Source organism: Tiliqua scincoides, chromosome 1 (genome assembly GCF_035046505.1).
Source record: "Tiliqua scincoides isolate rTilSci1 chromosome 1, rTilSci1.hap2, whole genome shotgun sequence".
Taxonomy (NCBI): Eukaryota; Metazoa; Chordata; class Lepidosauria; order Squamata; family Scincidae; genus Tiliqua; species Tiliqua scincoides.
The window spans coordinates 283973343-283986661 of NC_089821.1; the positions used below are offsets into that span (position 1 = coordinate 283973343).

The 13319-nt window shown below is 45.0% G+C and overlaps 1 long non-coding RNA gene and 1 pseudogene across 1 annotated transcript; both read right to left on the minus strand.

The window, feature by feature from the left end:
• Positions 1 to 584: 584 nt before the first annotated feature.
• Positions 585 to 9775, minus strand: LOC136636799 (uncharacterized). Its single transcript, XR_010793548.1, has 3 exons — positions 9713 to 9775; positions 5272 to 5323; positions 585 to 2265 (listed from the first exon to the last, which is right to left on the minus strand). It is a non-coding gene; the product is annotated as an uncharacterized lncRNA (long non-coding RNA).
• LOC136637764 (5S ribosomal RNA) lies at positions 7980 to 8099 on the minus strand (annotated as a pseudogene).
• Positions 9776 to 13319: the final 3544 nt, after the last annotated feature.

Here is a 13319-nt window from a genome sequence, read left to right on the forward strand (position 1 = left end):
AGAGGTGAACAGTGAGCCAACAATCTCGCCTATGAACCAGATAATGTAACTTGCATATGGTGTGCAAACTAAAGAGAGCCGTGCCAACTTCCCTTCTTGCTACTCTTCTGTTTCCACTTCTCTCTCTCTCTGTCTCTCAGCTGTCCCTGTGCCTCAAGTGGCTCCTTCAGGTGCCCCTCCCTGAAATTAAGCAGTAAAGAATGTTGGCCAGAGTCGCACCCTGTGGGGGGGGGGTGTCGCAAACTTAGGGGGGTTTGGGGTGCTCAGAGTTCTTGGTTCTCGAACCCTAAAGCCCTCAAGGCCCCCCCGTCCAGTAGTACTGCCACCACCCTGTGTGTGCCAGTACCTCAGTCCAGGGACACTGAGACCCTCTAGGCTTAATTCTATCCCTTGCAGGCACTGAGCGCTTTCTCCAATTAAAGCTTCAGTCCTCAAGTTACTAGACCTCAATGAGTACTTGGTAGCTTGCTGAACGGTGAGGCAGGATTCTGAACCTTTGTCCCCAACAGACAATGAAACAATTTCCTAAAAGATATTTTAGTTTATTAAGTACATAAGGTTACATAAGTTACAGTAAGGCAGCAAATGCTAGACGCATAACATCTTGGAAACATATCAGCAATAAAATAATAAAGCTAGCTGGCTATCTCTATTAATACCTATCTCTCACCCGGGTCAGTTACTTTTGTAGATCTTTTCGCTCCAGGCTACCTGTGAGGCCAGATGCCCATGGTGAGCTCCCCGCGTGCAAGATGTTGCACCCCAAAAACTCTGCTCAAGAAGAAATGGACACACCCCTTGGGGCACTCATTATTATACTTCTTATGCAAATAGTACTGAGGTGACTTCATACTTATTTAGACTGTCCAATCAGAAGCTTTTGAGGACAGAACCTTCTTGGAGTGGGTCTGGTTCCTAGCCCTCCTAGCTCTTACCCCTCCCAACTGGAGATCCACAGCTGCACTTCATCAGCTTGATAGGGTGCCTTTCTGTCTGCAGAGGTGCTAACATTCCAATGGGTTGTAATTCTTGTTGTCTGTCCTTTCTGGCCAGCAAAGGAGAGACAACAATCTGTTTGTTTGTTTACTCACATTCTTGCAGCTAGGAACTGCTAGCCACTTCTCCATTACTGACTTACTTTGGTTCAGGCTCCACATGCTAACCTAGGCCTAACATGTATTCATGACACGCTCGCTTTTGGGAAGAGAGGCTCGGAGGCTCAACACCTCCAGCCACTCTTTGCTAACACACAGGTCAGGGCACTTCTTATAATGAGCTTACTCTACAGTTACTTACTAAGCAATACATAGCAGGGTTTACTAACGGTATAAAGCAGTGAAAGCTATAAGGCAGTTCGTATTAGCAGCATTAGATACAGTGAGGTTACATGGAGAGTACTTCACAGACTTTTTACTAATACAGTTTGGTTGCTACTTATGAACTAGTGCTTTGCTGATTTTCACTATACCACATGCGCGACAAAGCATCAGCTAAAATATTCTTAGAACCTGATAGATGCAGAATTTCAAATTGGTAATCCTGCAGCAATAAAGCCCAACGCAGGATCCTTTGGTTGTCTTTGGCTTTAGCCGAGAAAGCTAAAGGTGAGTGATCTGTTTGCACCAGGAACTTAGTTCCTAACAGGTAGGGTCTTAACTTAGACAAAGCCCACACTAATGCAAGACATTCTAATTCACATACAGCATAACGGGTCTCACAAGGCAATAGTTTACGACTTAGATACACAATTGGATGTAACACTCCTTCAGATTCCTGTAAAAGAACAGCTCCTAACCCACTCATACTTGCATCAGTTTGAACCACAAACTTTTTAGAAAAATCTGGTGCTCTCAGGACAGGTGCTTTGGATAGACCTTGCTTCAGGGCATCAAAGGACTTTTGACACTCAGCTGTCCACCTGTTGGGGTAAATGCTTATGACACAGGTTAGTTTAAGGGGTAGCAAGCGTTGAGAAGTGAGGCCAAAAACATTCTGTAGTAGGAAGCAAGTCCAAGGAATGATCGAACCTGTTTCTTCTTTTGAGGGACACGCCAATTCACAATACTGTCCACTTTAGCTTCCATAGGCCTCATTTGTCCACCTCCAATCATGTGACCTAAATACTGTACAGTTCCTCTGGCAAATTGACATTTAGAGGCTCTGAGAGTAAGACCAGCGCCTTTCAAAGTCTGTAGTACATCACGGACATGTTGAAGGTGTTCCTCCCAGGTGTCATTAAATATGGCAATATCATCAAGGTACGCACTGCAATATGGTTGGTGAGAGAGAGTTATAAGAACATAAGAACAGCCCCACTGGATCAGGCCATAGGCCCATCTAGTCCAGCTTCCTGTATCTCACAGCGGCCCACCAAATGCCCCAGGGAGCACACCAGATAACGAGACCTCATTCTGGTGCCCTCCCTTGCATCTGGCATTCTGACATAGCCCATTTCTAAAATCAGGAGGTTGCACATGCACATCATGGCTTGTAACCCGTAATGGATTTTTCCTCCAGAAACTTGTCCAATCCCCTTTTAAAGGCGTCCAGGCCAGACGCCATCACCGCATCCTGTGGCAAGGAGTTCCACAAACCAACCACAAGCTGAGTAAAGAAATATTTTCTTTTGTCTGTTCTAACTCTGCCAACATTCAATTTTAGTGGATGTCCCCTGGTTCTGGTGTTATATGAGAGTGTAAAGAGCACCTCTCTATCCACTCTGTCCATCCCCTGCATAATTTTGTATGTCTCAATCATGTCCCCCCTCAGACGTCTCTTTTCTATTCTGAAGAGGCCCAAACGCCGTAGCCTTTCCTCATAAGGAAGGTGCCCCAGCCCAGTAATCATCTTAGTTGCTCTCTTTTGCACCTTTTCTGTTTCCACTATGTCTTTTTTGAGATGCGGCAACCAGAAATAGATACAATACTCCAGGTGTGGCCTTACCATCAATTTGTACAACTGGAACGTGGCTGGCGCTTTCAATGCTTCAAAAGGCATTCATTTGAAATGGAAAAAAAACCCTTGGGGTCACAAAAGCAGTCAGTGGTATGCTATCTGGGTGCATGTTCACTTGATAGTACCCCTTGGCCATGTCCAATGTGGAAACAAACTTACTTTTGGCTCCAGGGGAGGGGGGGAACAGAAATGTTAGTTACAGCTCTCTTAATGTGGCTGTGTAGTGCTCTCAAGTCAACAAGTAACTGCCAGAAAGGAGGAAAATCTATGTTTATTTACATATAAATGGTTTTTAATTGCCCATTCAGCTTCATGAGAAGCAGTTTGACTGGAAAGGGGGACTGGTTGACCCCATCTGACATAAGGCAGATGGTAGCTGTGGTTAATTTCACTCCTGAGGGCCATCGTTATGTGATACTTTTCCCTATGTAGAAATAACCCCTTTGGAGAGAAAAAGAGCACCATGGCCTGTAAAAGTCTCAGAGGTTCTATCTCTTGATCATAACTACACATGTTCAGAACCTGAAGGGCAGAGTGGCTTCCAAAATGTTAACTGGGAGAATTGAGACTGGCATGAATCCCACATAAGATGGAGCTTGCTTGCATTTTTTTTTCCATGGATGCTCTGTTGTGTGTGAAGTAGACCTCATGTTGGTTTTATTATTATTTTAAAAAAATTTAGCCTGGTTTTTCCAGTGTTCAAAGTTATTTACAATAACATTAAGAAAAAAATCATAAAACCTATACAAAATACAATTTTTATAACCCATAACTACCACACAGAATTTTTAAAAAGCCACCAGTATATCATCCAGTAAGAAGGCAAAGGCCTTTACAAACCGATGGGCTTCACTTGAATACCTAAGGCTCAGGAGGTTGTATTGGAGCAAGTACAAACAAGACCCAGCTCCTTTCAGCAGATATTCAAGGTAGACTGGGAGATCTTGACACAGAGGCTTCAGGGATGAATGAGACACTTCCCTGTTGTTAACAGTACTTTTTAAACGTCACCTTCTGTAATCATCATAACAACCCTCTTTGAGTAAGAACTAGCAAGTGGCCAAGAGCCACCCAATAGGCCTCAGCCTATTTCACCCAATAGGCTGAAAGGGGATTTGAACTTGGGTCTCCTGGCTTTGAGGCTGGTATGCTAACTGCTACACCACACTGCCTTTCTATCCCTGCAAGTGCATTTCTCCACAGCTCAAGCCCACCATGTTCTACTATTGCAAAAACTAGCCCACCTATAGTATGATGCTCTTTCAGACAATAGATGCCTTTCCTCCTAATTCCAACTAAAGTGCAACAGGAGTGAGTCAGGGCTGCAAACTTCTCACTTAGCAACCCCCAAGAGGGCAGGGTCTGGCATGTTGCTGAGCAAGGCCAGTGCTTCCACTATGACTCTCCAGCCTGGGCCAGTTGCAACATCACCAGATATTATTAGTGGGCAGACCACTAAGTAGGGTGTTTCATGCTGTCATGGGGATCAATGGTTTCCAGGATTCCTTTTGGCAACTCCGTAGCAGCGGGAACAAGGCTGATGTGTTCCCAACCACGCTCTCTTACTATGTAATGAATCACAGGCAACCAGCACCCCATAGACTGTGCATGCTCAATAACACAGGCATACAAAATTGAGGGTCAGAAAAGTTTTTCCCAAACTTTATGGTGGTTTGATATGAATTTGGGGTGCTGATTCCAAAAATGGCATCCGATTTGCCCTATCACGTCTAGTTTTGGAGATACAGTACAGCCTCATTAGTGAATGTTTCAAGCAGCTTCCTTATTAGGAAGCCATGGTGTAGGCTTCCTCATGAGGAAGCTGCTTGAACCATTCACTAAAGAGGCTATGCCATGTCTCCAAAACTAGACGTGATAGGGCAAAATGGATGCCATTTTTGGAATCAGCACCCCAAATACACCCAGGAATTGGTGTAATGTTTAAGGAAGCAAAATGTGTGTTGCCCTGTGTAAGTAGCATAGGTTAGAGCCAACATATGATGGCATTCTCATGTTCCTGTGTTAAGCATGAGTAGATTCACCCTCCACCTTTTGTTTTCATTCCAAATGTTCTCTTAGGTCATATGCCTTTAGGCATAGGAAATAGGAATCTGTCTCATAAATCATTGGTTCATCTAGGAATGCTTCCCTGCCCCAGTCAGAGATGCCAGGGATTGAACCTGGACATGCAACGCAGATGCTTTTCCACTGAATTACAGGTACCCTCTTGTACCATGTAGGGAATAAAAACAACTCCTAAGACCAGACGTTTTTAAGTCATTTGAAAAGAGTAGTGGTTTTCATTTCAGGACTTACTTTGTTTCTTACATAGAATTCTGCATCAGGCAGGAGATTCTCATATTCCCAGCTGGAGAGGAAAAGAGCAAGGTTGGATCCAAATGCAAAAATATACAGGATTGTATGCTTGAAGTGCTACTTATTGTGTCCAGAACCTCTATCTACGTGAAGGGGTTATTGTAATGCTACAATTAATTTCAGTCAGCTCTGTCATCTGTTATTTGTGTAACTTGGAGTAAGCAGCTTTTATATTCTGCCTTATAAAAAATTCTGTGTGATTTAAAAGCTTGCTGGTCAGTAACAAATACTGTTTGCTATTTTGCATATGACAGGACAGAAAGCAGAACTGATAGATCAAAAAGGCCCACAAGCACTATTCTGTCTTTGTTCTCATATCATTCTTAAATCCATTGTCAGCATTCTTGCCAACCCACTAGATAGTTATGATGCGTGTGGATCCCAGACACAGTATTTTTGGATGGAGCAATTTTTAGTAGCGGCCTTAGCAAACATTAGAGTTTTACCATCACCATTCAGCATTTGCATAATAAGGGCAAGCCAATAGCATGCTTGAGGCAGGCTGGGTCCCAGGTTCAGTCCATGTCATCCCAGTGTAAATGCTCTCAAGAGCACTGAGAAAGACCTGCGCCAGGGACTCTGGGGAGTGTTTTGATATGATATAAGATCACTTCATGTATTCAGTAGGTAGTTGTGAAGATAGTTCACAGTTATGAAGTTCTACAGAATTGTTGCTGATCCCAAATAACGATTGCGGAACATAATATTTACCTGTTCTTAGTAGTGTGTCAACATTTCTCCTGCCTCCTCCTCCTCCTCCTGTGTCTTTAGCGGCAGCTCTAGACATTAGCAGATGACAATGCTTTTCTCCACAAGAAGAGGAGCCCTGCTGGATCAGGTCAAAGGCCCATCTAGTCCAGCTTCCTGTATCTCACAGTGGCCCATCAGATGCCTCAGGGAGCACATAAGACAAGATACCAAGATACCTGCATCCTGTTGCCACTTCCTTACCCCTGGCATTCTAAGGTAGCCTACTTCTAAAACCAGGCGGTTGCACATACACATCACGGCTTGTAACCTGTGATGAACTTTTCCTCCTTAAATATGTACAATTCCCTTTAAAGGCATCTAGGCCAGATGCCATCAACCCATCCTGTGGCAAGAGGTTCCACAGATTAATTACATGCTGGCTTTCCCCCCACTTTTTACACCTTGTTTAAAACTTTATCTGCTGACTTCTGCAGATTTGCGGCTGTTGAGGACATAGGAGCAGGTCAACTCAGATATTTCTTGGTCAATTGGCAACCTGAATCCATAGACAATAGAAAATGTCAACTATCTAGCATAGATCTAAATATTGGGACTTGTGCAACTCTCACCTGCAACGAGAGTTGGTACTCTTGCGTCCTTTTGATGAGACTCCAGTATTTTTTAACAGCTGTACAACTGGCAAAAAGACATCCAGTTGAAACTTCCCAATTGTTTTACCTCTGGTTAAAAAAAAAAAAGCCTACTGCACTTCTGTCTGTCATGAAGGAGCTCTGCTTGGAAAAAAATGTGACGCTTCATTGGGAATAGCTGGTGCAATTGGAAAAAGCTGGATTTGTAGCACCAGCAGCACACAACCCCCAGATGGTACGGTGTGTCCAGCCAGCAAAGGATTCTGACACCACAACGCCCCCGCTATGTTGCATCTCTGGCCAAAGATGAGCAAAGTTCAGGCTCTCCCCTGGCCAGCAAGTCTCTCATGAACACATAATTTTATGTGTGCCTTTAAGAGGGGATTGGGCAAATTTCTGGAGGAAAAGTTCATCATGGGTTACAAGTCATGCTAGGTATGTGCAAGCTCCTGGTTTTAGATTGCCAAATGAAGGGGAGGGCACCAGAATGCAGGTTGTGTCTGTTGTCTTGTGTGCTCCCTGAAGCATTTGGTGGGCCACTGTGAGATACAGGAAGCTGGACTAGATGGGCCTATGGCCTGATCCAGTGGGGCTGTTCTTATGTTCTTATGATGCTCAGATGTGTCTTCTGTGAATGAATAACATGTTTTCCGGTTCACTGCCTCCACATCTCTAGGTATCTCTGCCTTGTCCCCCTACATTCATTATTTTAGAGGTTGAGATGCCCCAATTCTTAATGTTTTGAGAATGCCTTTCTTACTTAGATCATTTAGGTGGCTCTTCAGAAAACAAAAAAAAACCCCACCCAATCCTTTTTCCAGAGGCTCCTTTTTGACGTGAAGTTGCTGATGATAAAGTTAGCCATTACTAAGCCCTAGAGACCCCTGCCTTAAACCTCTTTCACCCGACTTGTCACTCAAGGAATTATGGGTAAAGAATATGATGTGAGGCTTTCCTCAAGTTATGGTCCGGTTGCTACACTTCAGCCAATGTTCTGTTGGCTTCAGTTCAGTTTAAGTCATTTTTTTCCCCAGTCATACTTGGCTGGATCTTAGTGATGAGTAAGTTAAGAGAGTTGGGCTGGATAGGAAAAAAAAGGAAGAGCAGCTTCAAACTGGGGGAAAGGCTGAAACTGAATAGTGACAGAGAACTCATAATAGGGCTGCAACAGTCTCAGTTACAGTCTCAGGGCTGCAAGACACTCAGTCTTAGCTGGCTCTTAAAAAATCCATTGAATAATTCCCTTGGGATTATCCCTCTTCTTGAATATTTGGTTGGCAACCTTCAGTCTCGAAAGACTATGGTATAAGCCTACAGCACCCGGTATTCCCAGGCGGTCTCCCATCCAAGTACTAACCAGGCCTGACCCTGCTTAGCTTCCAAGTTCAGACGTGATTGGGCATGTGCAGGGTAACAGTTGCTGTCTGAATATTTAGCTTTCATTGAAAACAGCAGCATTTTGAACCTCCTCAAACAAAATGTACAACGCAGTTCTATGAGCTACTGCACAAAACAATGCAACCGATATGAATGAGCTTAATAAATACCTAGGCACGAGACAGCACGAGATTTACTTCTGAGTAGCTGGCCAGGGAGCAGTGTGGTAGAGCACATGGTCTGTGGGCAGAAAGTGGCAGGTGCAGTCCCTTACAACATCAGCAGGGCTGTAGAGATGCCCAGAGTAGGCAATACTGATTTTATGGACCATACTCAGCGCAATGCAGGCTCATTTGTTCATGTGCTTAGGATTGCACTGCAGAGTTCCCAGCAATGCTGTCAAGGCACATCTGCTGCTATGTGGAGGCACAGGTAGGTAAGAATAGGGCTCATTGCCTGCTTGCTCCAGACATGGTGACAACAAGCCAGGGGGAAAGGTTCTCCTGCCTTTGACAGCAGCCCAACATGCAAGAAGTAAGCAGGAGAGACTTTCCCCTAGCTCTCAATTTCTAGGCCAGGAGCAGCATCATGTGCTAGATTTCTGCAACTCAGGCCATCCTCACAGGATCAAAATAAGTGAAAATGCTAGAGAAAAGAAACTAGGTCGTTTTTGCCATGTCAGTGCTGGAAAACACCAACAGAAGATATAATCTTGCCCAATTGCACCTCATTCTCAATATTTAGAAACATTACGCTAATAATAATCCGTGTTGTAGTTGGGTTACAGCTCCTGGAACAGCAAATATAACCAGCAAACACTTACAGATGCTGAATTACCCAGCCTGGCTGGAAGATCACTCATTCCAGGAAATCCATGTAACCTTCCCTTCTTTTACTGCATTGCTGGGCTTTCCAGAAGGAGAGTCTGCTGATGTAACACTCCACCCTGAAGTACAATTGTCCGTAGCCTTTGTTATAAACGTTCCTACTACCCTCTAGTGGTTTAGCTTCAGAAAGCCACTAAATTGCATCTTCTTGCTGAGTTATCTCTCCTTCCTTGATCATCTAAAGGCCATAATGGCACAATTTGGGCACCCACTTGCAAAAAATGACAGGGTTCCTGTACCTTTAAAAGATGTGCAGAAAAAGGAATTCCAACCACACCACTGTGAAGGATACAGGAGACTTTTAAAGATTAGTGGGTGCACATCCTGATGCACATGAACAAAAAAAGAGGGTGGAACATTGGGGTGATACTTTGGGTCTCACTTCACCTTGGGTCAGGCCTGGCTAATTATATGGTACTGAATTAAATGCATGTTCTTTTATTTTCCTCACTCTACTTCCCGTCCCTTTCTCTGCTCTCTCCACTGTGTCAAATGTTACATTGTAAGTGCTTCAGGGCAGAGGCCTGTTCTTTTGTACTTCATAAAGCCATGTATTCTGATTGCACTTAATGAAAAATAATGAAGGCTCAAGTCCTCCTGCTACCCCCAGAAAAAACAGCAACAAAAATAATGTGTAGCTGTTTCTCAACTGCAGGCTAGGTACAGGAGGGTCAAATTGCTGAGATATTCCTTCATAACCAGAGTCTGGAGGATCATCTAAACTGATCATCGCCAACATAAGGGGCGATGATTTAAAACTCAACATAAATATTTTACCTTGTTTAGAACTGAGAGGAAGGTAGAAAGCAGCCAATGTTCCAGATGACATGGAATGCAGCTGAAATTATAAAATTGACAGGTTTACTAAGATTACACATTGGTAGTTATTCACCACACTCCAGCAAACTTTAACCACGGACAGTCTCCCTGATTACAATCTGAATGTGAGCATCTCAACAAGCCCTGCTTCTGCCAAGGATGTGTTCCATAATTCTGCCTGGCCCCCACTTTCCCCAGAGATAGCAATTGTCTGAAGGGGCAGATGCTTTCCCTGAAAAGAGACTATAGCCATGCATTAGAATGTGGGGCACCTGACACTTTCAATCACAGAAAGATGCTCTCTTCTGGGATAGGCCTTGAGTCTTCAGACAGTTGTTGTCCCTAAGGAGAGCAGGAGAAGGGAATTATGGAATGACTCACTGGCGGCAGCAGGGCTTGCCAGAGTGCTTATGCTTAAACTGCAACCTCAGAAACTCTCTGATACGTATGGCCCAGTCCTATGGGCCTACTGTGCCACTAGTACCCGTGCTGGCAGTGCAGCATGCTTTATGGCAGTTGCAAAGTGCAACCCACCGTTCTGCACAGCCAGGCTGCCACTGCAAGCAATGATGTGGCCACAACCACATGCCATTGGCCTCCTGAGCAGCCCCAACACTGGTAGGTTAGTGCAGGGGAGTGGAGGGGGGCAGAAAGGGTAGGGAGAGGGTGTGTCGTGGCCAGGAAGGGGTGGTACTGGTGACAGCATCACTGCCGGTATTGTATCCACCTTCCCAGCCTCAATCTAACTTCCTGGATCCACTTGCTGTTGTACCAGAAAAATTGCTGGCGCAGGCCTGAGTAGACCCATTAGGGCAGTGGAGGCTTGCTTCTGGGTAAGGGAATGAATATTCCCTTTACTAAAGGAGACCTCCAGGACTTGCTCCCCCCCCCCCACAGGATACAGTGTGTGTATCAGTGATGCAGCTGCATAAGCAAGGAATGGGGTGAGTGGGTGAGGTGAGTTAGATAGGATTGGGCTGTGAATCCCCTGAACTGGTCCTGTATAATGGGTGACACACACGTTCGCATTGGCCCCTCCATTCACTTCCTGTTGAATCTAGAGCTGTTTACCTGAATCACAGAGGGGTGCAGTCTGCCCAAAATTCCCATTCACACAATTAAGGAAAGCGACCCTGGACTCCCCAGGTAGTGAGAGTAGGAGCCAGGATGTGAGTATACGTCTCTTTGCATGTCGAGGCCAGTTTCAGGACTAAAGTGTCATTCAAACCAGTCCTCTGACTTCACACAGCATTTCTGAATTACTCAGAACTTTAGATATGGATATGGTTGGCAACTTTCAGTCTCGAAAGACTATGGTATAAGCCTATAGCACCTGGTATTCCCAAGTGGTCTCCCATCCAAGTACTAACTAGGTCTGACCCTGCTTAGCTTCCAAGATCAGACAAGATCAGGCATGTGCAGGGTAACAGTTGATGGTTTAGAAGTGCAGCATGAAGTCAGAGGTGAGACCTCACCCCTCTCCTGAGTTGCGAACTTGTGGGAGAGGTGGGGTTGATCACTAGTGCTGACCTTTGGAGGCATTCTAGATCTTGAAGTGCAGTGCCCAGTCCAAGACAACACCCTGCTTCCCTTTTAGCCTTCTGTGCATACGCATGGGACTGAAAAAGGGGCAGAGGTGGTGGCAAGTTGGCCATCAACAGCAGTAATTATTTGTGGATAGATCCAAATGTCTTGCACTCTTCAAAAAAATGAGAGGACAGGTTGCTTCCCAAAGAAGCCAAAAATTTAGGCATCTAAACAAGGGAGACAACAAAGGGAAGGAAATGGAGGCCAGGGGAAATGGGGGGAAGCAGGGGAAGAATATGGATTATTTCTGTTACTTGTATTTAGGCTTTATTACAGCAGGATATGGGGACTAAGGAGTTGTGCATTTGACCTTCACGAGAAACAGCACAATAGGCAACTTTTGTTAGCAGTGAATATGTCCATCATTGTACATTGTTCACATACTGTTGAAAAAGAGAGAGAGGAATCAAAATGGAGGTGGCAATTTGGCCTTATGAAGAAAGGGCAATCTATCAGAGTAGCATGAAGAGGCAAAAACTGCCAACAGATTTAAAACAAAACAACATTAAGAAAATGTGGAGAGAGCCTATTTGGCAAGGCACGGCACATGGTTGAATCAACCTTCAAGTAACAGAGACAGGGCTGGGATCAGGTTGCATTGGGCAGGCAGGTGAGGGCCTTGTATGAGGCTGTCAAGGTCAGATGCTTTTGATTCCCACAGCAGAACAGGCAGGACCATCCTCTTTGGGAATCATTTCCCGACTACCGTGTTTGCAGGTTTAGGAAGCAGTTATTTCCCCATAGTGGGAATATTTGCTGGGGCAACACCACCTCCTAGTTGATTCAAGACTGGCTGAGAAGTTCTTATGGGAAAGCCACACGTTTGGGAAGGGCGCACACACTGTGCATATTTGAATTAATTGTTAATTGCTGCCCAGCCTTGCACCCTTGGGTAGACGCTGTGAAGAATGTGAAGTCCTGTAGTGCCATCTGTTGGCCATTGCAAGATACTGCAGAGTCTTGCCTTTGGTAATAGTGGCAATGAAGCTTGCAGTGTGTCTCTACAGAGGATGTGTGATTTTATTTTTTGACAGATTTATATTCTGCCTCTCCTAAGACACGTCACTCCCAAGGCAGCTAACAAATCATTTCACAGCACACAGCTTTGTGTACATAGCACAATACAAGATGATAAAATAATCTAAAAATGACGAAAGCAGCAGAAAAAATCCAAACATGTTGAAAACGTCGAGTTCAGTGGTTCCCAAACGTTTTAGTACTGGGACCCACTTTTTAAAATGGCACTCTATTGGGACCCGCCTAGCTTTATGAGACTTAAAAAAAAGAGAGATCAAGAAAGAAATAATATTTTTTATTTACCAGTAATAACCAGAAAAAAAAGATGCTCCATCATTTTATCTTCCTATATTTACAGAAGCTTGTAGACTTCTTGAGGAACTGCTGAGTTCCTTGCAAACTGCAGGAGCTGAGCTCTTTGCAGGGCAATTAGCAGTTATCTGAATTTTAAATAGCTTCAGGACTTGAGTGCCCAATCCTGAGCTGACTGGCATGTGGGGCTGCCACGGTGCCAAAAATGGCTGCCGCGGCATTCTGACTGTGCCAGGCAGCCACTGGTGGCTTCTCAGGGGAAGGAGACATTCGCCCATGTAAGGGAAGTAGCCCCACAATGGGGCTACTCAATTCTGCAGCGGCTCTTTAGCTGTCACAAAATCAAAGAATTCTGTGTTGGGCTGTGTGGCCTGTCACGGGCCCCTGTGTCTGGTGGAGCTCAGCTCCACCGGTCCTGCCCCCTCCCTCCCCCACCACACCTTTCCACCAACCACCCCAGAATACCTCCTCCCCCACCTCTTCGTACCACTCTGCTATCTGGCATTCACATGGAACACTGGGCAGCAGAATGCGGACCCAGCGCCGGAGCTGGCCCCAGCATGGTTTTGCGCTGGGCTAGCTGTGGCACTGGGCATGCAGTAAGACTTGCAAACATGCCATAAGGCACGTTTGTGACAGTGTGCACCAG